Source organism: Schistocerca cancellata, chromosome 2 (genome assembly GCF_023864275.1).
Source record: "Schistocerca cancellata isolate TAMUIC-IGC-003103 chromosome 2, iqSchCanc2.1, whole genome shotgun sequence".
Taxonomy (NCBI): Eukaryota; Metazoa; Arthropoda; class Insecta; order Orthoptera; family Acrididae; genus Schistocerca; species Schistocerca cancellata.
In genome coordinates this window covers 305253944-305281231 of record NC_064627.1, presented here as the reverse complement: position 1 = coordinate 305281231, position 27288 = coordinate 305253944, and the positions used below count along the sequence as shown (strand labels likewise).

Here is a 27288-nt window from a genome sequence, read left to right as displayed (position 1 = left end):
TGGTCTCAACCGATTCAACCATTCATTTTAAGCGACTTAAATTTCCAACGAGGTTTCATTTGCAATAACAATAAACAAATCTCGAAAAACTCAAGTTCAGAAAGGGGGACGAGGGGGAAGAAGATGGAGAGAGAGTGGGGAGAAGGAGATGAACAGGGAGAACCGGGGAGGAGGTGATGAACAGAGATAAGAGAAGGAGGAGATGAGGATTTACAGCACATCCACTTCTGATACACACGTATTTAACAGTTGAGAAGCATTGTCGGATTCGGTAGTAGAGTACATTTTAAATTATACTTCTTTAATTGTAGATCGCTCTCAGTTAGATGTATGTGAAAGCACGTAGGGTGTAAAGAGATTCACATAGCACGCAGCCTGAGTAAATCTTGTGTACCCCCTACAAGTAAGGCAGCTAGGTTCAGTTCATCATATAGCAGTTCAAGAATTGATAGAGGAACGGGCGCCGAAACAAGAACTTCTACATTTGACAGCCACTGTCTGCAATGTATTCTTCACTTCCATTTGTTAATAAATGGCCGTGTGACCAGCTCGATGTTTATAAGTCATAGGGTCTTAAAAACGTGTAATACAAGCTTAATAAAGGGAGTATTGTAGTAGTTTACCTTACGAAAAATTCGAATTTACAGTCTCTTTGAAATACTGGGTTCAAATTGTATGTCAAACATCCAGTTTTGGGTTTCTGCAGTTGCTCTAAATCGCTTGAGGTAAATTCCGTTGACTTTGAAAAGAAAACAGCCTGCAGCCTTCCTCAGTCTCGACCAACCTAACATTCTGCTCAGCCTCAGTGTTCTCATCATAGACAAGACTGTAACTCCTATTCTTCCTTCCTGAATTTATTGAAGCGGAATCAGTTCTTTAGCGTATGGTGTGCTTTCGTGTCCCTCGTAATCTAACGTAGACAAGTAAATATTTCGGCAATGTTTCAGGTTGTCTAAAAACCGTTTTTACCCTAGCCTTAGGATGCTCAGGGCGTGTATTTTCTGTGTGAACTACGCAAGGAGAGGATGGATTCTTTCTTCTTAAATGGATCTATATGCTTACCTGATGGCATCCGCGGGCTCGTAGATACAGTGATGTGACATTTGTTGACGTTCACAGTGAAAAATCTTTAAAACCAGTCTGGAAAATCGCTGAGTAGTAAGCACTAGGCCAGAAGACTTGATATTTGATTAGCATCCTTGTCTTGAAAAACGCCGGTCTGAAAATCAATTCACCTTATTCATAAGTGTGGAATTCAAAAGTTACGACGGTGTGGAAGTGTCATCCTCATTCATTGAAAACAAAGTTACTGAACTGCTAATGTATGTGTATGAGTGCGAGAGCGAGTGTGTGTGTGTGTGTGTGTGTGTGTGTGTGTGTGTGTGTAAGTGTGCGTGTGTGTGTGTAAGTGTGTGTGTGCGTGTGACAGGAGGGGAGTGGCAATAAAAATAAGCCACGTAAATGCAATATGAATAACCTGTATTCCGCTAATGTGAGATGAGAAGCCGGCCGGGGTGGCCGAGCGGTTCTAGGCGCTACAGTCTGGAACCGCGCGATCACTACGGTCGCAGGTTCGAATCCTGCCACGGGCATGGATGCTTGTGATGTCTTGAGGTTAGATAGGCTTAAGTAGTTCTAAGTTCTAGGGGACTGATGACCGCAGAAGTTAAGTCCCATAGTGCTCAGAGCCATTTGAACCATTTGTGATGAGAACGAACAAAGATGGCTAAGACTTCAGAACTAACAGTGAGGTTAGATTTCCTAGTACACAAGATGGAGAGGGAGGGAGGGAGGGAAAAAAAATAAAGTGAGCCAAATGAAACAAATGACGTAATTTTTTGTTACAGGTTGACTGCCACCGTCGATCTTCGCAGTGCCAGAAGTGCGTCACCCGTTCAGTCAGCTGCAGCCGCTAACAGGACTGGTGAGTTCCTCTCCAGGCAAAATAGAATCTGTTGCCGTTCTATCCACGGACATGTCAATGACGCACCGCTCCGTGATCACGTCATTGCCGTTTTATACACGCACGTGTCAATGACGCACCGCTCCGTGATCACACCACGGGAGGGCGCGAATGAGGGAGTCTGAAAAAGCGTAAACAGTCTTTGCTGCTTCGGATGACGCTGATTTCGTCGAATGATTTTGAACGGTTCCTAGTGGTACCACCCTGTGTACGGGAGTAAAAATTGCGGTCGCGCTATACTGCGAAAAGATCAGATGGCGTTCAACTGGATTGCAGTCCCGCGATGTGCTTATAGCAGGGTTGAATCGTCTGGAGGGTGTCAGCAATAGCACAGGTGATCAAGAACGTCGTTCTGCTGCACATTGCACTGCAGTCTATTGTTTCGACTGCGGAAGGTGTGTAAATGAATACCCTTTATGACACTTCAAGAGGCCTTTTCGTGTCGAGTGTGAGCGACGGTGTGTCCGAAATGTTTTCGTCCGGCCATCCAAAAGAAAACCTTGTGATTTCAACGCTAGCCATCTCGTTTCCGTCTCCGAAATGTCAAGAGAAGGGGTGAAATGTGGGTAAGAAGATGGAGGGAGGGCGGTAACGAATTTCCCAGCTTGTGACCCGTCCACAGTGGCGTAGGGCATACTTATGGTGCAATTTAGTGCCAATTTGACATCATTAACCCACCTTACACCTCACACGAACTTCTGAACTCTGCATTTTTTTTTCATGTGTCGGCAGCTTGCTGTCTGAAGCGTTGCCGAACTATAAGGTGACGTCTCAAGAACCCACGCTATTGCATCATTACTGGTTAAAGTCGTAGGTACCTTTGAGCAAATTTTCAAACTTCTGCGTTGCAATGGGGAAAATTACGGGGTTCAGAAAAAGTGATCCTTTAAGTCTTCCACAAAATGTCGTATATTACCAAAAGCAATAGTCTTATAACATTCGCTTGGGCTACAACTGACGTTACATGTATGTCTGAAGATTTCTCTCCGTTGAGAATGACAGTGTGTTATCGTATGCTAACTGTTTGTGCATCATATTTTCTGAGGCAGAGATAGGGAATAGATTCAGATTCGTCTAAATGAGCGTGGAAAATCGCCTAAAAGCCACCCTCACGTTGGCTGGTGTAAAAGATAATGCGGATTTGATACATGCCTGCCCGTTCTTCCTCTTTCCGAAGCTAGCACACTGGTCGTTAAACTGTAGGAACATGACAAAACTCTTAGGCTAGCACCTAGCTTAAACGGTCACTCACTCCCAGTTGCAGGTTGCCTATCAAATGGCTACCAGAGACAACGAAACTTTGATTTTCAATACTTCATAGAGTTATCGACCGAATATAGGAATTTAAAATACTGTCATAAACTACTCACTGAGAGGTAACCTCATTAAGAGGTCTGAACAGATTATGTCAAGTATTAAAGATAGAAACTGTGTATATTTCTTCAGCCGGCGTATCTCGCAGCGTGCAGATTACCCAGACTATACTAAACGGACAAACTGCAAGGACGAATTCGTCACCGGAAATGGAGAAAAAAGGTGCTATCAACATGTATTCGGAAAAGCATCGTTGCCACGGTGGATGACGCCGACGAATGACAGTTCCTCTGACTACGTGTCAAGTGTTCCTTGTGTGTTGCAGGCTGAGCGAGTGACGCCAAGTACTGTAAGCAGGAGAATGGTCCGGTACTCGTGTTGGAAGTAAGCCGAGATGGTGTTTGTGTACGGCCGGCCAAGCAGATAGAAACGGTCGAGAGGCAGCGCTGTTATACCAAAACAGTTACCTTCCCAAACACCGACCATATCACACAACATTTCAAGCCCCTTTTTGGCGTTTGTGTGATCATGGGTCCTTTCAGACCGATGAACGTGCAGAGAGGCAGCGGACTGTGCGTACACCAGATGTGGAGGACCGGGTTCTACAGGACATTGAGACGAACCCTAATACAAGCTTCAGGCAAGCGGCCCGCCAACATGATGTAAGCCAGAGTACGATTATCTGACCCTGCATGATAACCGCTACTACCCCTATCACATGCACGAGTGCAGGAATTATCAGCAGCGGATTTCCCTCTACGCGAAGGATTTTGTAAATGGTTTTTGCTCCAAACCATCACAATTACGAGGTTTCTGTCACCTGTCCTCTTTACCGACGAAGCAGTTCATGATGCGAGGTCTGAAAGCGTGCATTGCATCCCACGGAGGCTACTCTGAACATCTGTTGTGGATGCGAAGCAGTTCTTTACTGTGCCCTGGTTCGATTTGTTGTCGTTGCACGCAAACCGTCAATTTTCGGACACATGTTCTCAGGACCTTTTTTCCTCCATTTTAAGTCAGGAATCCGGCCCTCCAGTTTTTCGGTTTCATTATGTTCACCCTGTATACAACCAGTATTACATGCTTAACGTCAAATATTCAACAAATTAAGTTACTTACGAAGTAATCAGGCGTTGGAAGGTGTTTTATGAAGGGGAGTTAGATTCTTTGAAGAATCGTGATTGGGTGGTAGAACTACTGGTTCTTCTTTAACGCTTAACGAGTTACCAGAGTTACCACTCATCGTTGTCACCAACTCTTTATGCATCTGTACAGCGATATTACCCGTAGACAGAGAAGATAGACAAGCTCAAAATTAGAACCGGGTTTATGTTTACCGTAGCAATTGGAAACCACTTTTGCTGAAGTCTCTGTTGATCAATTGTGGACGTGGAACTGTGGCTCATCAGATATTTAACAAAGAAATTCGCAAAACAGCTGTGCAAATGAGAAGTTATTTTAACTTATTTTCGCTACCAGTTTCGGCAATTCAATACGCCATCTTTAGGTTCCAAATTCTCGATATTGGCATACTGGGGCCATGTGTTTCTGAACGTTGTGAATTCTCAGGTGCTTCCTTCGAAGACCTGATTGCAGTCACCAGCCGACAAGAATCGATATCATAAAAAAATACGCGTCATACTAAAAAAACGAAAAATTCACGGAGAATATAATACACTCTTTCCTTTGGGGAACGGAAGAAAACATTCTTTTCTGTTATTAAGTTTAATTTGAATTTGTTGATAGAGTAATGTGGTGAATCTGTTAGGTATGATAGGGATTGAAAACCCATGAATTCAACATCGCAGATGAAACCTTTTTTTATGTGGCTGGATTACTAGTTTCGGCTAAGAATCTAGCCATTTTCACGTCATAAGACATTCTTCACAACGTCAACGAACTTGGTATTTTGATTAAGTATGTATTCCGTAAAAAAGCACGAAAAAGAAATCAAATAGAAATTAAATCTGCGCCAGCACTTGTAGAGGCAAACTACAGGAGGAGTCAAGCAGTATTTTCTGTGACGCCATATAAGAGATAAAAGGCACACTGCGTAAATTCAAAGCTACAAATGTGAGAGGCACAAACAACCTCTCAATTGACTCCATTCCAGCTATTAATATCGCCGCCGTTGTTCCATCGGTGAATATTTTTATGTCGTCCTACAAAAGGCAAAACTCGGTGCTTTTAACTTTGTCGTTCTACACTCCTGGAAATGGAAAAAAGAACACATTGACACCGGTGTGTCAGACCCACCATACTTGCTCCGGACACTGCGAGAGGGCTGTACAAGCAACGATCACACGCACGGCACAGCGGACACACCAGGAACCGCGGTGTTGGCCGTCGAATGGCGCTAGCTGCGCAGCATTTGTGCACCGCCGCCGTCAGTGTCAGCCAGTTTGCCGTGGCATACGGAGCTCCATCGCAGTCTTTAACACTGGTAGCATGCCGCGACAGCGTGGACGTGAACCGTATGTGCAGTTGACGGACTTTGAGCGAGGGCGTATAGTGGGCATGCGGGAGGCCGGGTGGACGTACCGCCGAATTGCTCAACACGTGGGGCGTGAGGTCTCCACAGTACATCGATGTTGTCGCCAGTGGTCGGCGGAAGGTGCACGTGCCCGTCGACCTGGGACCGGACCGCAGCGACGCACGGATGCACGCCAAGACCGTAGGATCCTACGCAGTGCCGTAGGGGACCGCACCGCCACTTCCCAGCAAATTAGGGACACTGTTGCTCCTGGGGTATCGGCGAGGACCATTCGCAACCGTCTCCATGAAGCTGGGCTACGGTCCCGCACACCGTTAGGCCGTCTTCCGCTCACGCCCCAACATCGTGCAGCCCGCCTCCAGTGGTGTCGCGACAGGCGTGAATGGAGGGACGAATGGAGACGTGTCGTCTTCAGCGATGAGAGTCGCTTCTGCCTTGGTGCCAATGATGGTCGTATGCGTGTTTGGCGCCGTGCAGGTGAGCGCCACAATCAGGACTGCATACGACCGAGGCACACAGGGCCAACACCCGGCATCATGGTGTGGGGAGCGATCTCCTACACTGGCCGTCCACCACTGGTGATCGTCGAGGGGACACTGAACAGTGCACGGTACATCCAAACCGTCATCGAACCCATCGTTCTACCATTCCTAGACCGACAAGGGAACTTGCTGTTCCAACAGGACAATGCACGTCCGCATGTATCCCGTGCCATCCAACGTGCTCTAGAAGGTGTAAGTCAACTACCCTGGCCAGCAAGATCTCCGGATCTGTCCCCCATTGAGCATATTTGAGACTGGATGAAGCGTCGTCTCACGCGGTCTGCACGTCCAGCACGAACGCTGGTCCAACTGAGGCGCCAGGTGGAAATGGCATGGCAAGCCGTTCCACAGGACTACATCCAGCATCTCTACGATCGTCTCCATGGGAGAATAGCAGCCTGCATTGCTGAGAAAGGTGGATATACACTGTACTAGTGCCGACATTGTGCATGCTCTGTTGCCTGTGTCTATGTGCCTGTGGTTCTGTCAGTGTGATCATGTGATGTATCCGACCCCAGGAATGTGTCAATAAAGTTTCCCCTTCCTGGGACAATGAATTCACGGTGTTCTTATTTCAATTTCCAGGAGTGTATTTCACACTATGTTCTTCTTTCTGGAACACATGCCATAGATGCAATTTCTGTAGTAAACATGGAGTGGAATTTCTGTTTGTATGTTGTTGGTGGTTTTCTGCCAAACGTTATATCTCTATGTCGTAAAAGATGGACCAAGCTAGTCTACTACATGCAGCAGAAAAAAAGACTGTCTTTATGTTCTTTACTTAACTATTTGTCTCCTGATATGGAATATTTCTATAGTGCATATTACAATCAGTGTAACGCTGGGGGCGTAATTCCAAGTCATGTTTCAGTACTTTTAACTTCAATCCGTGTGCTGTCCACAAGTTTGAGATGAGGGAACCATCATCATCAGACATTTTTCTACTGCTGGAGAAAGACCTCCTCCGGGGTTCCCTACCCGCTACGATCTTCACCTTCATAAATACAAATGCGCCATGCAGCACGTTCCGTGATGATGTTTACGCATCTTCCATAATGTCATCCTCTATGTCTTGCGTTATCACAAGGTACTCAGAAGAATAACACCCCAGTTCCATTATATCGTCTGCATACGTTACAAATCTATGTCAATTTCAGTCACTGTTACATCATTTCTTGTCTTTTTCTCTTAACCTCATATTTCTTGACTAGTAGGTTTTGTTGTCAATATGGTTCTTTTAATTCCTACGTGATAACTCCCAGTCTTTTCATGGCTTGTGCACATCACCACCGTATTCTAGATTTGGCACGAGGACAGGACAAAAGTAACGTCAGTTATTTTTTTTTAACAAGAAATCTTTTATGGATAAACAATGTTGCTAGTTACATCATTTCTCCGCACCTTCTCCCTTAAACTCTTTGCACTTGGTCCATCTCTTGACAAGTCCCCTAATTTCGCCCTAGAAGAAACTTTGTGGCATCATTGACACTCGCTCTTCCACAAGTCCACAACGACATCGTGGAAAGGTAGAAATCTCTTGAAGCCAGATCAGCATTGTGCGGAGTGTTACAGCAACTCAAAACCTAGATGCACTCGATTGTTTTCGCAGCTTTATGAGTGCGGACATCATCCTAAACCAAAATCACATATTTTCAAAGCTTTCCTCTTCTGTTTGTTTAGATTTCGTGTTTCCGATCTTCCAGTAGATGTCAGTATTTACTATTTGACCGTTAGGAGCGTGACGAATCAGCGACAAACCTTTCACATTCAAAATTGCTGTCAAATCAACTTTCTTGCGGAAGCTTCACTTTGGCACATGTTTGCTCTTGGCGGAGATGGGTGTTTCCAATTCTGCTCTGCCGCTTATTCTTTGATTCGTAGTGGTGGACTCACTTCTCATCAACTGTTTTTACGCAACTGAGAGTCTTCTTGTTCCTCTTCAGAATGTTTTAAATGTGATATTGAAATTTGAAACCGTTCCTTTTTATCTCTATCAGTTGAGACTGCACGCAACGATCACAAGCTTTGCGATGGTTTAGAAATTCACGGACGATTTCAAATGACGAGTTCAAATGGTTCAAATGGCTCTGAGCACTATGGGACTTAACATCTGAGGTCATCACTCCCCTAGAACTTAGAATTACTTAAACCTAACTAACCTAAGGACGACACACACGTCCATGCCCGAGGCAGGATTCGAACCTGCGACCGCAGCGGTCGCGCGGTTCCATGCTGTAGCGCCTAGAACCGCTCGGCCACCCTGGCCGGCTCAAATGAAGAGTAACTAATCTTCAATTCATATGAAATATCGTCAATTCTGGTGCGACGATTATCACGAATTATTCGTTCAGCTATCTCTATGTTCCTGTTCTTTTTCAAAATGCATAGCCTACTTCGTCGCAGACAGATACACGTCCTCTTTTAAAGCGATTTATTGTAAATGTTGCCTAGACTAAGATAGCTTTCAACATACTGAAGCTACATTCTGGTAATAATCTCTACAACACTAGTCACTTCATAATACAGACAACGAATGGCTGGGACTTAATTTTTCTTTGGTGCATATGCATCATGGATGCACGTAATAAAATATTTTGAAATCAGTATAGATGGAGCTATTCACTGAATCAATACAGCTAGTGCACAAGAGTAAATTAAGGCATGTCTTTTTATGATCAGTGTTGTCAACTTATGGAGCAGAAAAAAATTCTCTTCACTTATTAAAGTGGCCTTGTATTACACAGGGTGTTATGGGTATAAGTGCAGGTATTGTGATCATTCGCACCTAAATACACCATGTGATCAAAAGTATCCGGACACCCCCAAAAACGTACGTTTTTCTTATGAAGTGTATTGTGCTGCCACCTACTGCCAGGTACTCCGTAACAGCGACCTCAGAAGCCATTAGACATCGTGAGAGAGTAGAATGGGGCTCTCCGCGGAACTCACGGACTACGTACGTGGTCAAGTGATCGGCTGTCACTTGTGTCATACGTCTGTACCCGAAATTTCCGCACTCCTAAACATCCCTAGGTCGACTGTTTACGATGTGATAGAGAAGTGGAAACGTGAAGGGACACGTACATCACAAAAGCGTACAGGCCGACCTCGTCTGTTGACTGACTGAGACCGTCGACAATTGAAGAGAGTCGTAATGTGGAATAGGCAGACATCTGTCCAGATACTCACACAGAAATTCCAAGCTGCATCACGATCCACTGCAAGTTCTATGACAGTTAGGCGGGAGGCGGGAGGCGAGAAAACTTGGATTTCATGATCGAGCGACTGCTCACAAGCCACACATGACGCCGGTAAATGCCAAACGACGCCTCGCTTGGTGTAAAGAGCGCAAACACTGGACGATTGAACAGTGGAAAAATGCTCTGTGGATTGAGGAATGTGGCGATCCGATGGCAGGGTGTAGGTATGGCGAATGCCCAATGAACGTCATCTGCTGGCGTGTGTAGTGACAACATTAAAATTCGAAGACGGTGATGTTATGGTGTGGTCGTGTTTTCCGTGGAGGGGGCTTGCACCCTTTGTGGTTTTGCGTGGTGCTATCACAGCACAGGCCTACATTGATGTTTTAAGCACCTTCTTGCTTCCCACTCTTGAAGAGCAATTCGGGGATGGCGATTACAGCTTTCAACACGATAATGCACACATAATGCACGCCTGTGGCGGAGTGGTTACACGACAATAATATCGCTGTAATGGACTGGCCTGCACAGAGACCTGACCTGAATCCTAAAGAACACCTTTGAAATGTTTTGGAAAGCCGACTTCGTGCCAGGTCTCGCCGACCTCAGTGCAGCACTGCGTTAAGAATGGGCTGCCATTCCCCAAGAAACCTTCCAGCACCTGGTTGAACGTATGCCTGCGCCAGTGGAAGCTGTCGTCAAGGCTAAGGGTGGGGCAATACCGTATTAAATTCCAGCATTACGCATGGAGGACGCCACGGAATTGTAAGCCATTTTCAGCCAGGTGTCCGGATACTTTTGATCACTTAGTGTATGTACCCCCTTCAGTGTGTTTCTCTGCGTCTAAACGTCTTCCCACAAACAACTCACATAATTTACTACCTGATGTTTTCTGCACGATAGCAACTGCACCAGTAAGTGGACTATAATTGTCGGTACAGACTAACAGTTTTGTGTCCACGCGTCCACACCTGTCCACCTGCCGAGAGGAAAATAAGCATTAGTGGCTCGCTCTTGCTACATTTCCCAAAAGCACACTATTCCCGATAGCGGATATTATTAGTCTGCAAATGAAGTAATTTAGCAATGTTATGTTGTTCGGTATAGTGTTCTCAGTCGCCAGTACAAATGTACACCCCGTATACTGTTCATAGATTTGCATCAATCTGCATAAGGAAGTGCAGCCAGCCCATAATTTTTCCCATAAAACAAGCTTCCTTAATGGGAAGTAGCTCAGAGAAGTGTTACAAGACAGTCACTGTACACAATAAATTGGAATTGTCCTGTGAATAACTTCGGGAGTTCAATCAGGATGTTCGCAGACAATTCTGTTGTCTACAGAAATGTTGTAACGCCAATAGAGTGAAACTAAATGCATCAAGCCCTGCAGATGATTGATGATTAGTGCAGAGACTTGGAGTTGACTCTGAACGTAAATAACTATAGCGTGCTGCACATAAATCGTCAAAGAGATCAATTACCATCCGATAGTGCTATTGGCGATGAAGCACTTTAAACACAGATAGTTGTAGGATATCTAATAGTAAACTTCCACAGTGACGTGAAGTAGAGTGACTACATAAATTGTAGGAAAAGCAAACGCCAGGCTGAGATTCGTTGGGGGAATCATAAGGAAATGCATTATGTCCAATACAGTTGTGGCTTGCAAAACACTTATAAGACAGATCCTCGTTACGAAGATGCTTCACGAACTACAGTGACAGTCGCTATTGTAGAGTCGTTGTGCGTCAGGGAAAGGGTGACCGCTGAACTTCCGAAAGCTTACTTTCGGACACGTGTCGGGCACCACATTACTTGTTCCCATATAAGTTTTACGAACTGACCACGAGGATAAAATCAAATAAATTAGAGCGCGTATGCGGGCTTGTGGGCAGACGTTCTCCCACGCGCTATTCGTGAGAGGAACAGAAAAGGGAGAAATGATACCACCACTGGCCATGAGGAGGTTTTCAGAGTATTGTTGTATACGCTGAGGTGACATAAATCACGCGATAGCGATATGCACATATACAGATGGCGGCAGTGTCGAGTACACAAGGTATAAGAGGGCAGTGCTCTAACGAAGCTGTCGTTTGTACTCGGGCGATCCATGTGAAAAGGCATCCGACGTGATTATGGCCACACGATGGGAATTAACACAGTTTGAACGCAGAGTGGATGCTGGACATTCCATTTCGGAAATCGTTATGAAATTCAGTATTCCGAGATCCACAGTGTGAAGAGTGTGCCGAGAATACCAAATTATAAGCATTACCTCTCACCACGGACGACGCAGTAGCCGATGCCATTCACTTAACCACCGGGAGCAGCAGCGTTTGCGTTTGCTGTCAGTGCTAATAGACAAGCAATACCACGTGAAATAATCCGCAGAAATCAATGTTGGACGTACTACTATCGACAGCGAGGCGAAACTTGACGTTAATCGACTACGGCAGCAGATGATCACCCGAGTGCCTTTGTTAATAGCACGACATCACCTGCAGCGTCTCTCCTAGGCTGTTGGCCGTACATGTTGGACCCTAGACAACTGGAAAAGCGTGGCCTGGTCAGGTGACTCCGGACTTCAGCTGGTAGGGTTCGAGTATGGCGCAGACCCCTCCGAAGCCCTGGACCCAAGTTGGCACTGTGCAATCTGATGGTGGCTACATAATGGTGTGGGCTGTGCTTACAGAGAATGGGCTTGGGTCACTAGTCGAACTGAACTGATCACTGCCTGAAAATGGTTAAGTTGGGCTACTTGTTAACCATCTGCAGCCATTCACGGACTTCATGTTCCCAAACAACGACGGGAATTTTATGGATGACGATGCTCCATGTCACTGGGCCACAGTTATTTGCAATTGGTTTGAAGAACATTCTGGACAATTTGAGCAAATGGCCACCCAGATCGCCCGACATGGGACATAATTGAAAAGTCAGTTCGCGCACAAATTCCTGCATCGTCAACACTTTCGAAATTGTGGACGGTTATAGAGGCAGCATGGTTCAATATGTTTTCAGAGGACTTCCTACGACCTGAAGAGTCCATGCCACTACGCCGGTCAGGAGGACACGATATTTGGAGGTATCCCATGGCTTTTGTCACCTCGGTGGATACAGAATGAGGTGTTTATACCACGTCATCCATGTTATTTGAACCAGCGCCTGTACTATGCGACTGGGACTGCCGCTTCCTGGCGTATAAAACCGCAGGTCACGTGACGACGGCGTCACAACGCCGCGCTGCGTGGGTGCCGTCCTCGATGCACCGTGTCCGCCCTTATCTGACGCCATTACTTGATTAGTCGCTTATCTGTCTGGCCAGCCCGACCGTGATCTGCGGGGACGAAGGACGCAGCCCCGTGGGAAGTTACACCTGTACGACCGCCTCACCTGTTGCGGAAAAATGAGCACAACTAAGACTAGGCAAACCTCATGGACAAGGGACCGTCGAGTATTGCTTCCATAAAAACCGCCATGAAATCAGTGAAACGTATCGCTCGTGAGTTCTAAGTTCTAACAGTAGTTCAGGTAGCACAATGATAGTGTGTAGGGATGGGTTACAATGGTCGAGCACTCCTCATACACCACACATTTCTTTACTTACTGCTAGGTGACGATTGAGGTGGTCTAAATAGCAACGCCGCTGGTTGGTGTATAACTGTAAACGACTGATTAGAACTGATGAATCACGCTACAACCTGTGACAATCCAATGGATAGGTTTTAGTTTGATGAATGTCTAAAGATCATTACCTGCCATGATGTGTGGTGCTAACACTGAAGTACGGAGAGGTGGTGTGAAGGTATTTTGCGATTAGAGTGTGATTCCGTTACTGTGCTCAGAGAAACGTTAAATAATGGAGGGTATGGACATATTACCGGGTTGTATATTGCGTACAGTAGAGAAACGGTTCGGAGACGGTGCTCGTATCAGCATGACATAAAGCACCATCTGTGGAGCAATAGTTCGTGGACAGTAACATACCTGAAATGTACTACATGGGTCGGACAAAAATATGGAAACACCGCGACAAATTTGCTTGGACATAAATGGAGATGCTAGCTAAGCCTGCTGTATTTGACCACGAACGGCTCCTGTGCCAATGTCCTCGACATATTGCAGCTGACATTGTTGATCAGAACAGCGTACTGTATAGTTGTGAGTGCATTATGTCGGAAGTAAGTCAATTCGGAAGTGAGCAAATTGCTGGTGCTCGTAAGGTGGGTGTTTCCGTAACCAAGTGGGCCAAACTGCTTGACGTTTCACGGGGAACCGTATCGAAGATACCGCGTACAGAGAAAGCGGAAAAACATCATCCGATAAGTCACAACGCGGACGGAAGAGTGTACTCAGAGATCGTGATGGACGGTGATTGAAGAGAATTACGACGAAAAATAAGAAGACGACAGCTGCAAAGTCAATTCAGTACTGAATGTCGAAATCGCAAACTGTCACCACCAAAACAATACGAAAGGAGCTCCATAAACTGGGAATGCAAGGTGAGCTGGAATTCCAAAACCCTCATCAGTGATGCAAACTCCTGTAACAGGAAAGCGTGGTGCGAAGCTATAAGACTTTTACTGTAGAGCACTGGACGAATCTCATTCAGTCGGATGAGTCTTGTTTCACACAGTTTCTGGCCGAGTTTACGTCCAAGGAATGAAATTATGCATGAGGTTCCGTCAATAATGTAGGCAGCCATATCGTGGTATTCCAAGGGCGCCATGGTAACTCTGTAGTCACATTACTACCAAGCATTATGTGACCATTTTGGCTGATCAGGTCCATTCCATGGTACAATGTTCTTTCTCCAATGGTGCAACTGTGTTCCAAGAAAACAGGGGCCCTGTTCACACAGCTCGCATTGTCCAGGACTGGTTTTGTGAGCTCGAGGATGAACTGTCGCATCTCCCGTAGCCACCACACGGTCATCAAATCTTAATATCGTTGGGCCTTTATGGTCCGCTTTGGAGAGAAGGTTGCTTAATTGCTATCCAACATTGTTAGCTGAACTTGTCACTAATTTACAAATGAATGGTATAAGATTCCCTTGAAGAGCACACGGCACCTTTATTTATCCATTTCGAAATGGCTAGAAGCTGTAAGAAAGCTAACCGTTTACTACACCGCGTTAGGTATGGTAATGTATTGTCTTTTTCTTATTTTGACACCTATATTCCACTGCCTTAGATTCTCCAGTTCTTCCCGAACCCCTTAACTCCAGACCTGTGATCACTGGCTGACAGCTATATGGTGAATAAAGTGACAAATTTCGTGGAACTGTTCGTGGATGATGCTGTTGCATACAAGAAAGTCAGAGAGCTAACAAAACGCAAGAAGACCTGCAGGGAATCGAAGGCTGGTGCAGGGACTGGCAGGTGACCCTCAATACAAATAAATAAATAAATGGATTGGTCCGTTATTCTTTGTTACACTGTTGGCTGTCATCCATTGGAAATTTTAGTATGGACTATGCAACTGGAGATGCCTAAAATGCAAAGACCACATAGAAAACGTCGTAAGAAAAACAGATGTCAGGTACTTTCATCGGAAGTGAGGAAATTCAATCCAAATGCGAAATAAGTAGATCGCAAAACCGTAGTTCGACGATTTCCTGATTCTTGCTCGTTAGTGTGGCGCGTAAAAGCAAAAGAGTAATAGAAGACAGAAACAAGATCGGCAGAAGAGCGGCGATTTCATCACGCGTTCGCTTAGTGCGACGTAATTCATTGACATAAGACGCCAGGGACATACAAGAGCAAGACAAACGTTGTGCATTAAGGCGACAATTACTCAAAAATTTTTTGAAAAGGGTCGTTTCCAGACGAACAAGGCTACGTGTTAAAAGTAGACGATAAAGTTGTCACTTATGTTAAGGTTTTATTCACAATCAATTTCTACTCAATCACGATACGTTTTCAAGTATATAAATTTCCTTGTAGAAGACAGAGTTGGCACATAAAAAGCAAGTTAGCTATTATCTCCTTCTCTCTCTCTCTCTCTCTCTCTCTCTCTCTCTCTCTCTCTCTTTCTCTCTCTCTCTCTCAAGCGTTCATTCACTTCAGCCTCTACTTTTTCACTTCTTTCCTCCACCTCATTACCCAACACACTCTACCTTGCATATTTTACATTCACTGTTTACTACTTTATTCGTCTTAGCCTCGCCCCTCAGTTTACTCCCACACTATCCCTACATTTATGACGACCCACAGATGAAAAGAATATTTTCGTATCAAGCGAAAACCAAAACTAGCAGTTCGATTGACGACACTACATACACATTAAACACACAGAGACATGTTAGCGGTGCTGCATTGTGTCGTATTTCATCAGATGATACTTTCTGATGTAAGCAAAAATCGGACATACAATATCTCTAGTAAAGAAGAAAAAAGCCACACCTCAACCTCGTTTATAACGAAGTGTTTTTATTCAGAAAACAAATACTGTAAATATGTTTCATTGTAGGCCAGTGATGAGTTTTATGCAAACAAGAGGACTCGGTTTTGGTTTATATTGTCAAGTCTTAACCACAATCAAGTTCAAATTCGAAATCGGAACTATCAGAAAAGTACAACACTTGGTACTGAAACCACTTCTTTTTGCACCAAAGTACACACAGAACAGAACTGTTTCCTGGGCGGAGAGCGCTGCTATTTATAGAAACATCGAATAACTGCAGAATATGAAAACATGCGAAATTTCGAAGCAATGGCAGAAATAAAAGAAAGGTTCAACAGTGGGACTAAAATTGAAGGTGAAGGGATATCAGTGATAAGATACGCAAATGACACTGCTTATCTTCAGTGTAAGTGAGGAAGAACTACAGGATGAGTTGAATTGAATGAACAGTCTAGTGAGTACAGAACATGGACTGAGAGTAAATCGAAGAAAGACGAAAGTAATGAGAAGTTGCTGACATGAGAAGAGTAAGAAACTTAAGATCAAAATTGGATCACGAAACAGATGACGTTAAGGAATTCTGCTACCTAGGCAACAAAATAAGTCAACATGGACGGAGCAAAGAGCATAAAAACATAGGTCTTAATGTGAGGAAGAAATTTCTGAGAATGTACGTTTAGAGCACAACATTGCACGGTAATGTAACATGGCCTGTGGGAAAACATGAACGCAAGAGAATCGAAGCATTTGAGATGTGGTGCTACAGAAGAATGTTGAAAACCAGGTGGATTGGTAAGGTAAGAAATGAGGATAGGAAAGGAATACGTGGAAAACACTGACAAGAAGAAGGGAGAGGATAATTTAAAATGTGTGAAGACATCAGGGAAAATCTTCCAAGGTACTAGAGGGAGGTGTAGAGGGTAAAAACTGTAGAGGAATACATGCAGCAAATAATTGAGGACGTAAATGGCAAGTGCTGCTCTTACAGATGACTAAAAAAAGTTTAGAGAATCTTCTAGAGATGATAAATACTAAATTACAAATATTAACTGTTCATCAGAAGATCAAAACAAACTGCAAAGCGATTTATAAAAGATATCTGAATGGTGCGAGAAATGGCAGTTGACCCTAAATAACGAAAAGTGTGAGGTCATCCACATGAGTGCTAAAAGGAACTCGTTAAACTTCGGTTACACGATACATCAGTCTAATCTAAAAGCCGTAAATTCAACTAAATACTTAGGTATTACAATTACTAACAAATTAAATTGGAAGGAACACATAGAAAATGATGTGGGGAAAGCTAACCAAAGACTGTGTTTTATTGGCAGGACACTTAGAAAATGTAGCAGACCTACTAAGGAGACTGTCTATAGTACACTTGTCCGTCCTCTTTTAGAATACTGCTGCGCGGTGTGGGATCCTTATCAGATAGGACTAACGTACATCGAAAAAGTTCAAAGAAAGGCAGCACGTTTTGTTTTATCACGAAATATGAGAGAGATTGCCACAGAAATGATACAGTATTTGGCTGGACATCATTAAAAAAAGGCGTTTTTCCAACTTTCTCCTCCGAATGAGAAAATATTTTGTTGACATCGACCTACATAGGGAGGAACGATCACCACGATAAAATAAGGGAAATCAGAGCTCGTACAGAAAGATGTAGGTGTTTATTCTTTCCGCGCGCTATACGAGATTGGAATAATAGAGATTTGTGGTGGTTCGATGAACCCCCTGCCAGGCGCTTACGCGTGATTTGCAGAGTATCCATGTAGAAGTAGATCATATTTGAACTGACGATCAGCAGAACGCCAGTCAGCGATGTTAACCGCTATTCCACGATTGTATGCAACACAAATCGATTGACCATAATTTTTCTGGAAGTCGCGGAAAAAGAACGTAAATGCTTTTAATTATAGCGTGGATGTTTGTACGAAGACGTATATCGCGGTCAGCTCCCTTGGAAATAAGCTTTTTTCATTACTATGGTGTTCAGCATTTCATTCCACTACGTTTTCATATTCTGTGCTTGTCCTGCCGTGGGTACTACACTTCAGCCAACTGTCACATTAGACACGTCTCTTATTACGTCACTGGTGCACTGTAAAAGACAATAATTAAAGTATCACTTTGCTGAAACCCCGTAATTGTCTCCCATTGCTACTCATAAATTTGAAATTTTCAGTGCTCCTGTTTCACTGCTTTCTGTGGCATGACCACAGTTGGGCACTACATTGACACATGCGTGGCTAGAACGGCAAAGGATCGTTCTAAAGTCCCCAGTTCGCCAATAACCTCGTCGTCAAGCCCAAGGGTGACGTCACAGGGCGCCATTCTTTCGCACCGTTACAGAGAATGGTTGTAGGCACTTTTGAACCAAATTTCAAACTTACGCGTCGCAATGGGAGTCAATTACGGGACTTAGAAAAATTGATCCTTTAATTCTGTTCGTTGTGTAGTCTATGATTTCTTTTCTGCGCTGTGGAAATCGGTGTATACAGAGAAACGTCGCTGAATGCATCTTTCATCATGTCGGTCTGTGTCTCCTTACGAAGATCCGGTACGCAGCTAACATTATAAAGAAATTCCAGGCTGTCGCCTTTACGACTCTGTTGAAGGATGACTGCCCCAGGCTGTCGGATCGCCGGGAGACCAATATCGACAGCCATGTGAAGCGAGGAAGCGCGCTGCCGGCCGCTGCCTGCTGCAAAGGCACAGAGCAGTTTTTGCGCTTTTGTTGCGCTCACAGCGTCAGCCTTTGTTCGCCAGAAACTGAAATAGCTCAAAGGATCTAGGTGCTCGAGAAACTGCTCCATTCATATTAATATTGAGAAATAGCTGGGGAACTTTACAAAAGCGTGTGAGCTAACATCGGCGATGACGTAGTCTCGTTTTCATAGTTCTCTGAAAAGCTGCCCTGTCACCGTGGAACCCGAATTCGTAATGTACATTTCTGGACATTGTCAATAACACTTCAGACATTTAAAAGAATACAAGAATTTATTCGCAAAAACTCCGCACGAAAGGTGGATTATTGTTTTAGCAGGCAAATAGCTAGTCTGCACAAAAATAATTCTAGACAATGCATCTACTGAATAAATGTCATAACTCTAATACCTTGACTGCCATATAGCATACGAAGCAGATCTTGATATCGAACAATAACTGAATAACTGCTAGGGCGTAGGTGGAAGACTCCCAAAACAGTATATACTTAACGAGGGAAGGGACAAGAACGAAATTTTATGAAGTGACTGCTGCCCAGATTCACTGTACGACGGTGACGATTGCAACATAGTTTAATAATTCGAATACAGACATCACTCAGATAAGCGAAATGTCAATATATACAGAAAAACATCGATAGCCCTGCTGACAACTTCCCCTATGATTAACACAGACTACTCGTCTTTCCCCTGAAAATACACCGAAGCGTCAAAGAAACTGGTATAGGCATGCATATTCAAATACAGAGTATGTAAACAAAATACGGCGCTGCGGTCGGCAACGCCTATATAAGACAAGTGTCTGGCGCAGTTGTTAGAGCGGTTGCAGCCGTTACAATGGCAGGTTATGATTTAAGTGAGTTTGGCGTGGTGTTATAGTCGGCGCACGAGCGATGGGACACAGGATCTCCGAGATAGCGATGAAGTGTGGATTTTCGAGTACGGCCATTTCACGAGTGTACGGTGAATATCAGGGATCCAGTAAAACATTAAATCCCTCCTACCGGAAAAACATCCTTCAAGAACGGGATCAACGACGACTTAAGAGAATCGTTCAGCGTGACAGAAGTGCTACCCTTTCACAAATTGCTCAGATTTCAATGCTGCGCCATCAAAAACGGTCAGCGTGCGAACCATTCAACGAAACATCATCGACATGAACTTTCTGAGCCGAACGCCCACTCGTCTACCCTTGATAACTGCAGGACACAAAACTTTACGACTAGCCTGGGCCCGTCAACACCGACATTGGACTGTTGATAACTGGAAACATGTTGGCTGGTCGGAAGAGTCTCGTCTCAAATTGCATAGAGCGGATGGACATGTACGGGTATGGAGACAACCTCATGAATCCATGGGCGCCGCATGTCAGCTGTGGACTGTTAAATCTGGTGGAGGCTCCGTAATGGAGTGCAGTTGGAGTGATACGGGAGCCCTGATACGTCTGGATACGACTCTGACAGGTGACACGTAAGCTAGCATCCTGTCTGATCACCTGCATCCATTCACGTCCATTGTGCATTCCGACGGAGTTGGGCAATTCCAACAGGCCAGTGCGACACCCCACACGTCCAGAATTGCTACAGAGTGGCTCCAGGAACACCCTTCTAAGTTACACACTCCCGCTGGCCACCAAACTCCCAGACATGAACATTATTGAGCATGTCTGGTATGCCTTGCAACATGTTGTTCAGAAGAGATTTCCGCCCGCTCGTACTCTTACGGTTTTATGTACAGCCTTGCAGGATTCATGATGTCAGTACCCTCCAACACTACTTCAGACATTAGTCGAGTGCATGGCACGTCGTATTGCGGCACTTCTGCGTGCTCGCGGGGGCCCTACACGATATTAGGCAGGTGTACCAATTTCTTTGGCTCTTCAGTGTAGAAGAAACATAAGAAAGTTAATATCCCGCTGCTCGTATTTATTTACATTACTTGCTGCGCGGCTACGAGCTACATTGTTCTCAAAAGAATACACGAATATATCAACACGAAGTATTAAATAACAGATTACAGTATAAGAAAATGGTCGTGTTCCAAGCTAAAGATAGGGAAACAGTGAAATACAAAATACGTCGCAACGAAGCACAGTATCAGGGGAGAATGGGGGAATTTGGCGCAGCGGGTAAAATGACGCACATCAATATGTGTTCAACTGTGAGAGCTAGTATTATCTGATCGGTGTTGCTATCTGATGATCAGTTATACAAACAAGCGTACAGAACACAGAAATCATTACATGCCAAATGTTGGTGCAAGAAGTGAGAGTGCCTTTTGTCTTTGTTTCATCTAATAGTTGATATCTAGTTCTATTGTTTTAAAATAAATGTCTTTGTTGTTATACGTATATTTCCATATTAACGCTCACAGTTATATAAGTGTTATTTCTCTAAAGCAAAGCACGAGTGTGGAGCTGTAGTTTTACATAAGCCATGCTTGTTGGCACAATTTGACCCACAGAGGCCGAGTGCGTCATTTTACCCCACTTCAGTTTCACACTAATGAAAGTAGGTAGCTGAATGAGAAAAGTTAATGTATATTTAACGGAAGTCAAAATGACAGAGTGCATCATATTTATAAAAATGGATTCCTCTATCCAGATGCCGAGGGCCTGTACCTGTTAAACAGAGCTTCTAGAATTAAGAATTGCTGTTAGTCCTGTTAGATAGAGCACCATCAAGTGCAACATACCAAATGCAAAGATCTGTGTGTAGTGTGTGGTGAATTCGGCAAAAATGGCAGTGAATGGTCCCGATGGATCTCGTGTGCTTTTTGGTGTCATTCTCATTACAGTGAGTGGGACAGTCCTGGAAACTATAACTGTGATTTCTGTCTGAAGAAGCGTTAGTTATTTTACAGATACGTAAGAGACCAATTACTGAATTCACTTATACTCAAGTCTTCGCTCCATTTTTGTCACTATTTTATAAGAAAACTATTATTACTGTTTTTGTATCTATTCCATAGATGATTAAACTGATATTTTCGCTACTTTCTTTTTGTCAACTATGTTGTTCAATGTTTGGTTTAATAAACATAATGTTCAATACCTATCTTTTGTATTGTGAGATGTGTGGAATTAAACACATTGTACCATTACTTGCGCCAATTTACCCCACTTACAGCGTCATTTTACCCGAACATCGCTCTCCCGGCCGTTGTCAGTTTTCGTGACCGAAGCCGTTGTTTATCAATCAACTCCTTAATTTGCCTCACAAAAACTGAGTGCACCCCGCTTGAAGACAGCACTCAGCCGACCGGATGGTCACCCATTCAAATGCTAACCAAGCTCGACAGCGCTTATCTTCGGTGATCTGATGGAATCTGTTCTTACCACTGTGGCAAGGCCGTTGGCTAAGTATTTAATGGCTTACGAAAATCGTCCAGGCGAATTCTGCAATATTCCATCAACAGTCAATTCCCTCTACAATCTCCAAGTGAATTGATCATCCATCTCTTCTTCCTCGTTGCGAATGAAACCGTACCTTTGAAGCGCTTTCTTTCCTCTATAAATGTGAATTGGGAAAGGAGGAAGGCTTTCATGGCCAGCGTCAATTTGAATAAAATCATTTTGGACATTAGACCGCGTCCTAATGAAACACTAAATCAATTAAAATGCCGACGTTTCGACAGACTTTGCAATAGTCCTCCTCAGAACAACTACTAGGGCCGCTGCAAAGTTAGTGGAAACGTTGGCATTGTTTCATTGTTTCATAATGACGCGGCCTGATACCCAAAATGATCTTCAAATTCGAGTAACCAGATAGTTTGTGCTGGGAGATTTAACTGTTGCTTAATGTTTTACGGATTATAACGCTGCTGTTGCTGGGTAATTTAAAAAAAAAGTTTTCATATCATTTTACTAACATAGAACATGAGAATAACTGATCGATAATAGTAATCAAATAAAATGTAAAACAAAAAAATTTGCTGATAAGGCGTGATACGACGTCTGCCACTTGAAACACTGAGTCGCTATACCCTTAACTGTGCCCACATCACACTTCAAGAGCAGTTTTCCTTGTGATGAAGTTACTACAATTGTATCACAGTTCACAAAAAAGTATTACCTTTTTATGTAAACTGTATAAATAAAAATGTAAATATTCAAAATCGTGTATCTCCGAAAGTTTTTCACCGATTGCTTTGACATTTTGACACAAAGCTGCATTGTAATATAGGCGTGTTTTTAGGTACCTATTTCTTTAATATTGATAAATAATATGTATACATATGTAACTTTTTGAGATTTTTAACAACTTTTACCTACTATTAAATTTATAAAAATGTGTATTTACTTGTATTAAGAAATAAATAAATTATAACACGCGAGTATTCGAATACAACTTTGGGTCAAAATTTCAAAGCATTCGGTCAAAAACTTTCGGAGATTTACGATTAGGAACATTTACAATTTTTTTATAAGTATTCTATAAAAGTACAAACGTAGATATTGGCTTCTTTAAAAGCTCAAAGTTCTTCACGGATTGCTTTGAAATTTTGACCCACTGTATTGGAATACTCACGTGTTATTATATACCTGCTGGAACCCATCTGGTTTATATGTAATATATATGAAATGCCAAAAGAGGAAACGTAATAAAAATGTAATTGTTGGTTTTTTCAAAATCGTAAATCTCCGAAGGTTCTTGATCCGTTGCTTTAAAACTTTGACACAACGTTGAATTCTAATACTAGGGTGTTCTTAGGTATCCATTTCTTTAATATATGCATATTTTAATACATGTAATATATGAATATGTCTGTGTAATATAAAAAGGGAAAACATGGTTACTAAAAATCTCAAAATGTAACTTTACACTTAACTTCAAATTTTCATAGGTCAACTGTAGTAAACGTTTAGGTACCTATAGACTATATTCAAAACGTTGTTAGCAAACAAGAAAGTTGTATTAATGGCTTATTGGCTTACGATTAGACCACTACTACAGAATCTCAGTTTGCAATAACAATAAACAGGGCTCAAGGTCAGAGTTGGGAAAGAGATGTACACAGGGATGGGAAGAAATGGACGTAGAAAACGGGAAGGAGGAGATGGACAGTGAGAGGGGGAAGGAGGAAATGGAGGAGAGGGGGAGGAGAAGATGGATAGAAAGAGGGGCGGAGGAGGTGATGGACTGAGAGATAGGGAGAGAGAGAGGAGCAGGAGGAGATGGAAAGAGGGCGAATAGAAGATGGACAGAGAGAGGGGCAGAAGGTGACTGACACAGAGAGAGAGGGAAGGGGAGGAGATAACGAAAGGGGGGGGGGAGAGGGAGACAGGGCAGAGAAGAAGACTAGGACGTGTATCCAGTTCCCATTCATGTAAGAAACGTGTGCTTTCTCTTCCCTTTCTTTTCCATTTAAGCAAACTCAGCCACAGCAAAGTGTGGCCGGCTACAGCTAGTCATCTCATAAAAAGGAATAATTCCTGTGGTCAAATATTCACAATGCTTTTTATGTAAAACTAGCATGCCGCTCGCGGCTCCACCCTGCTAGCCCGATGTCGATGATGTCGATGATAATCTGTTTCATTTCTTCGCAATAAGTTAGCTTTTTTCCCTTCCATTGAATCTGACCGAAGGACTTCCGTTTCGTTTGAGCCATATTAATAGCACTTAGTTCGTTTCGAGAAAATGGCCTATCATTGACAAGTGATTCTCTTGTTTTACACTATGCGACTCCAGAGACGACGATAAATATATCTGTGTTAAGAGTCACGTCGAATGATATTTGTTCCTGAAACACGCTGACAAAATTATTGGCTCGCTGCAGTGTTCAGCCTCGCGACCTGGCTGACGCACTGAACAATACAAATGAAAAACTTTTCATATCAGCGCAGACTCCGCTGAAATGTGAAAAATCACTCTCGAAAACATTCCTAGTCAATGGCTAAACAATGTCTCCGCAGTATCCTTTCTTCCAGGGCTGCTAGTCCAGCAATTTTCGCAGGAGCACTTTTGTGAAGTTTGGATGGTAGGAGATGAGGTATTTGCGGAAGTATAGCTCTGAGTGCAGATCATGAGAGAAGCTTGGGTAGCGCAGCTGGTAGAGCACTTGCCTTCAAAAGGCAAAGGTCCAAGGTCCGAGTCCTGGTCCGGCATAAAGATTCTGTGAATCATCTATAATCAAATTTGGTTGAAATGTTTCCAGGCGTTCCTGAGTATGCTTCTATGTCACCTCTTTTCACCCTCACCACAGTCATACGCGTACTAGGAGAGTCTTACTGTCACAGATAAGAAGTGATACGAAGAACTGACCTAGCACGTAGAAAGGTCAAAACAACCCTCTATGAAATTAAAAGCAAGAGTGGTAGCATTAAGATTGCAGATTGGATTTGCACTGTTAGATGAAGAGGAGAGAGCGGATAGATTGAAAGAGTACACTGAAAGCCTATGAGGGGGTGAACTAGTCTGGTGACGTGACAGAAGATAGGGAAGAGGTAGGACCTCCAGTACTGGGGACAGAAGTTATAAAAGAGCTTTGGAAGACGTAAGGCAAAATAAGGCAGAAAGGATAGATAACATTCCATCGGAATTTCTAAAATTATTGCGGCAAGTGCTAATACAACGACTATTCACGATGGTGCGTAAAATGTATGAGACTGGCGGTATACCTTCATGCTTACGGAATTTCGAAGATTGAAAGAATCAACAAGTGCGAGAATTACCGCACAATCAGCTTAACAGTTCATGCATCCATGTTACTGAGAAGGATAATATACAAAGGAATGGAAAAGAATACTGAAGATCTCTTAGATGACGATCAGTTCTGGCTTGAGGAAAGGTAAAGGCACAAGGGAGGCAGTTCTGAAGTTCCAAACGAAGTGCTCGGATTGAAAAGGTTGTAAGACAAGGATGTGGTCTCTCGCCCCTGCTGTTCAATCTATACACTTCTGAGGTCATCAGTCGCCTAGAACTTAGAACTAATTAAGCCTAACTAACCTAAGGACATCACACACATCCATGCCCGAGGCAGGGTTCGAACCTGCGACCGGAGCGGTCGCTCGGCTCCAGACTGTAGCGCCTAGAACCGCACGGCCACTCCGACCGGCCAATTTGGAGCACGGGATTCTATGGTATAGAGCAGTGGATTGTAGGGAAACTGGAACGAAAGAGAATCAAAGCATTTGAGGTGTGGTGCCACTAAAGAATGTTGAAAATTAGATAGACTGATAAGGTAAGGAATAAGGAGGTTCTCCGGAAAATCGGCGAGGAAGTCTATGGAAAACACTGTCTAGAAGAAGACAGCTGTTAAGACATCAGGGAATAACATCCGTGATACTATAGGGAGCTGTAGAGGATAAAAACTGTAGAGGAAGATAGAGATTGGTAACAATCAGTAAAAAACTGATGACCTAGGTTGCAAGTGCTGCACCGAGGTGAAAAGGTTGGTACGGAGGAGGGCTTCGTGGTGGGCCACATCAAAGTAGTTACAAGATTGATGACCCATTAAAGAAAAAAGAAAAAAGAAATCAACGTGTGCTCAGTTGGGTTTAAATTGATTTAGGCGTTACAGAGATATATCCCTCTGTCTTCGCAACCCCACTCCCTCTACTTTCGTTATTCCACGATCAACTCAAAGAGCCTGTCACACAAGAAAACACAAACTCTCTAAACAGCTGCTAGCCATGAATCGCATAGCATTGTACCTTTGCGTTGTACATCGTCTTCCCGTAAAAGAAATGAGCGTTCCTAAGAAAACTTCAGTGGAGACGTATTAACGCAAGACTGTTTTTCGGTCTTATCCTGTGTGCTTACGCCGTGACAAACTCCGTAAAAATTGATCATCTCAGTGACAATCGATGAGCATTGTTCCTCCACCGCAAAAATGTGTGTACATGATCATTAAAACACGGAAGTTTAATGTGTGTACGACTGTTGCATTTTTTTTTTTTTATCATGTAGCAAGCAATTTCAATCTGTATTGGGAAATTCCGAGGCTGCCTGTAGTCACGAATAGAGGCGAAATAGGAACGATTCCAATGTAATTTTATCATTTTTAATTCGACGGTCTGATAACATCGTGATTATGCCGTACAACGTACGACATTCAACATGTGAAATCTGTGAAGTCTTATACAATGAGATGATGAAAGTCATGGGATCTCTCCTAATATCGTGTCGGACCTCCTTCACCCCGGCGTAGTGAAGGAACTAGACGTGGCATGGACCCAACAAGTAGTTGGAAGTCCCTTGCAGAAATATTGAGCCATGCTGCCTCTATAGCCGTCCATAATAGCTAAAATGTTGCCGGTGCATCATTATTTGCACGAACTGATCTCTCTGTTATGTCCCATAAATGTTCGATGGGATTCGTGACGGGTATTCTGAGTGACCAAAACATTCTCTCAAATTGTCCAGAATGCTCTTCAAACCAAATAGCAACAAATGTGGCCCGGTGAAATGGAGCATGTCATCCACAAAAATTCCATCGTTGTTTGGGTTCAAATGGTTCAAATGGCTCTGAGCACTATGGGACTTAACTACTTTGGTCATCAGTCTCCCTAGAACTTAGAACTACTTAAACCTAACTAACCTAAGGACATCACACACATCCATGCCCGAGGCAGGATTCGAACCTGCGACCGCAGCGGTCGCGCGGTTCCAGACTGTAGCGCCTAGAACCGCTCGGCCAC

General features: G+C 43.6%; 1 protein-coding gene across 2 annotated transcripts in view; it reads left to right on the top strand.

Annotated features, from left to right (window-relative positions):
* The window catches only part of LOC126161688 (uncharacterized), a 475857-nt gene that overhangs the window by 231439 nt on the left and 217130 nt on the right, over positions 1–27288 (top strand). For both annotated transcript variants that reach the window (XM_049917704.1, XM_049917703.1), the window contains exon 2: positions 1848–1924. The gene's annotated coding sequence lies outside the window, so the exon portion shown is untranslated. The remainder of the gene's footprint in view (positions 1–1847; positions 1925–27288) is intronic.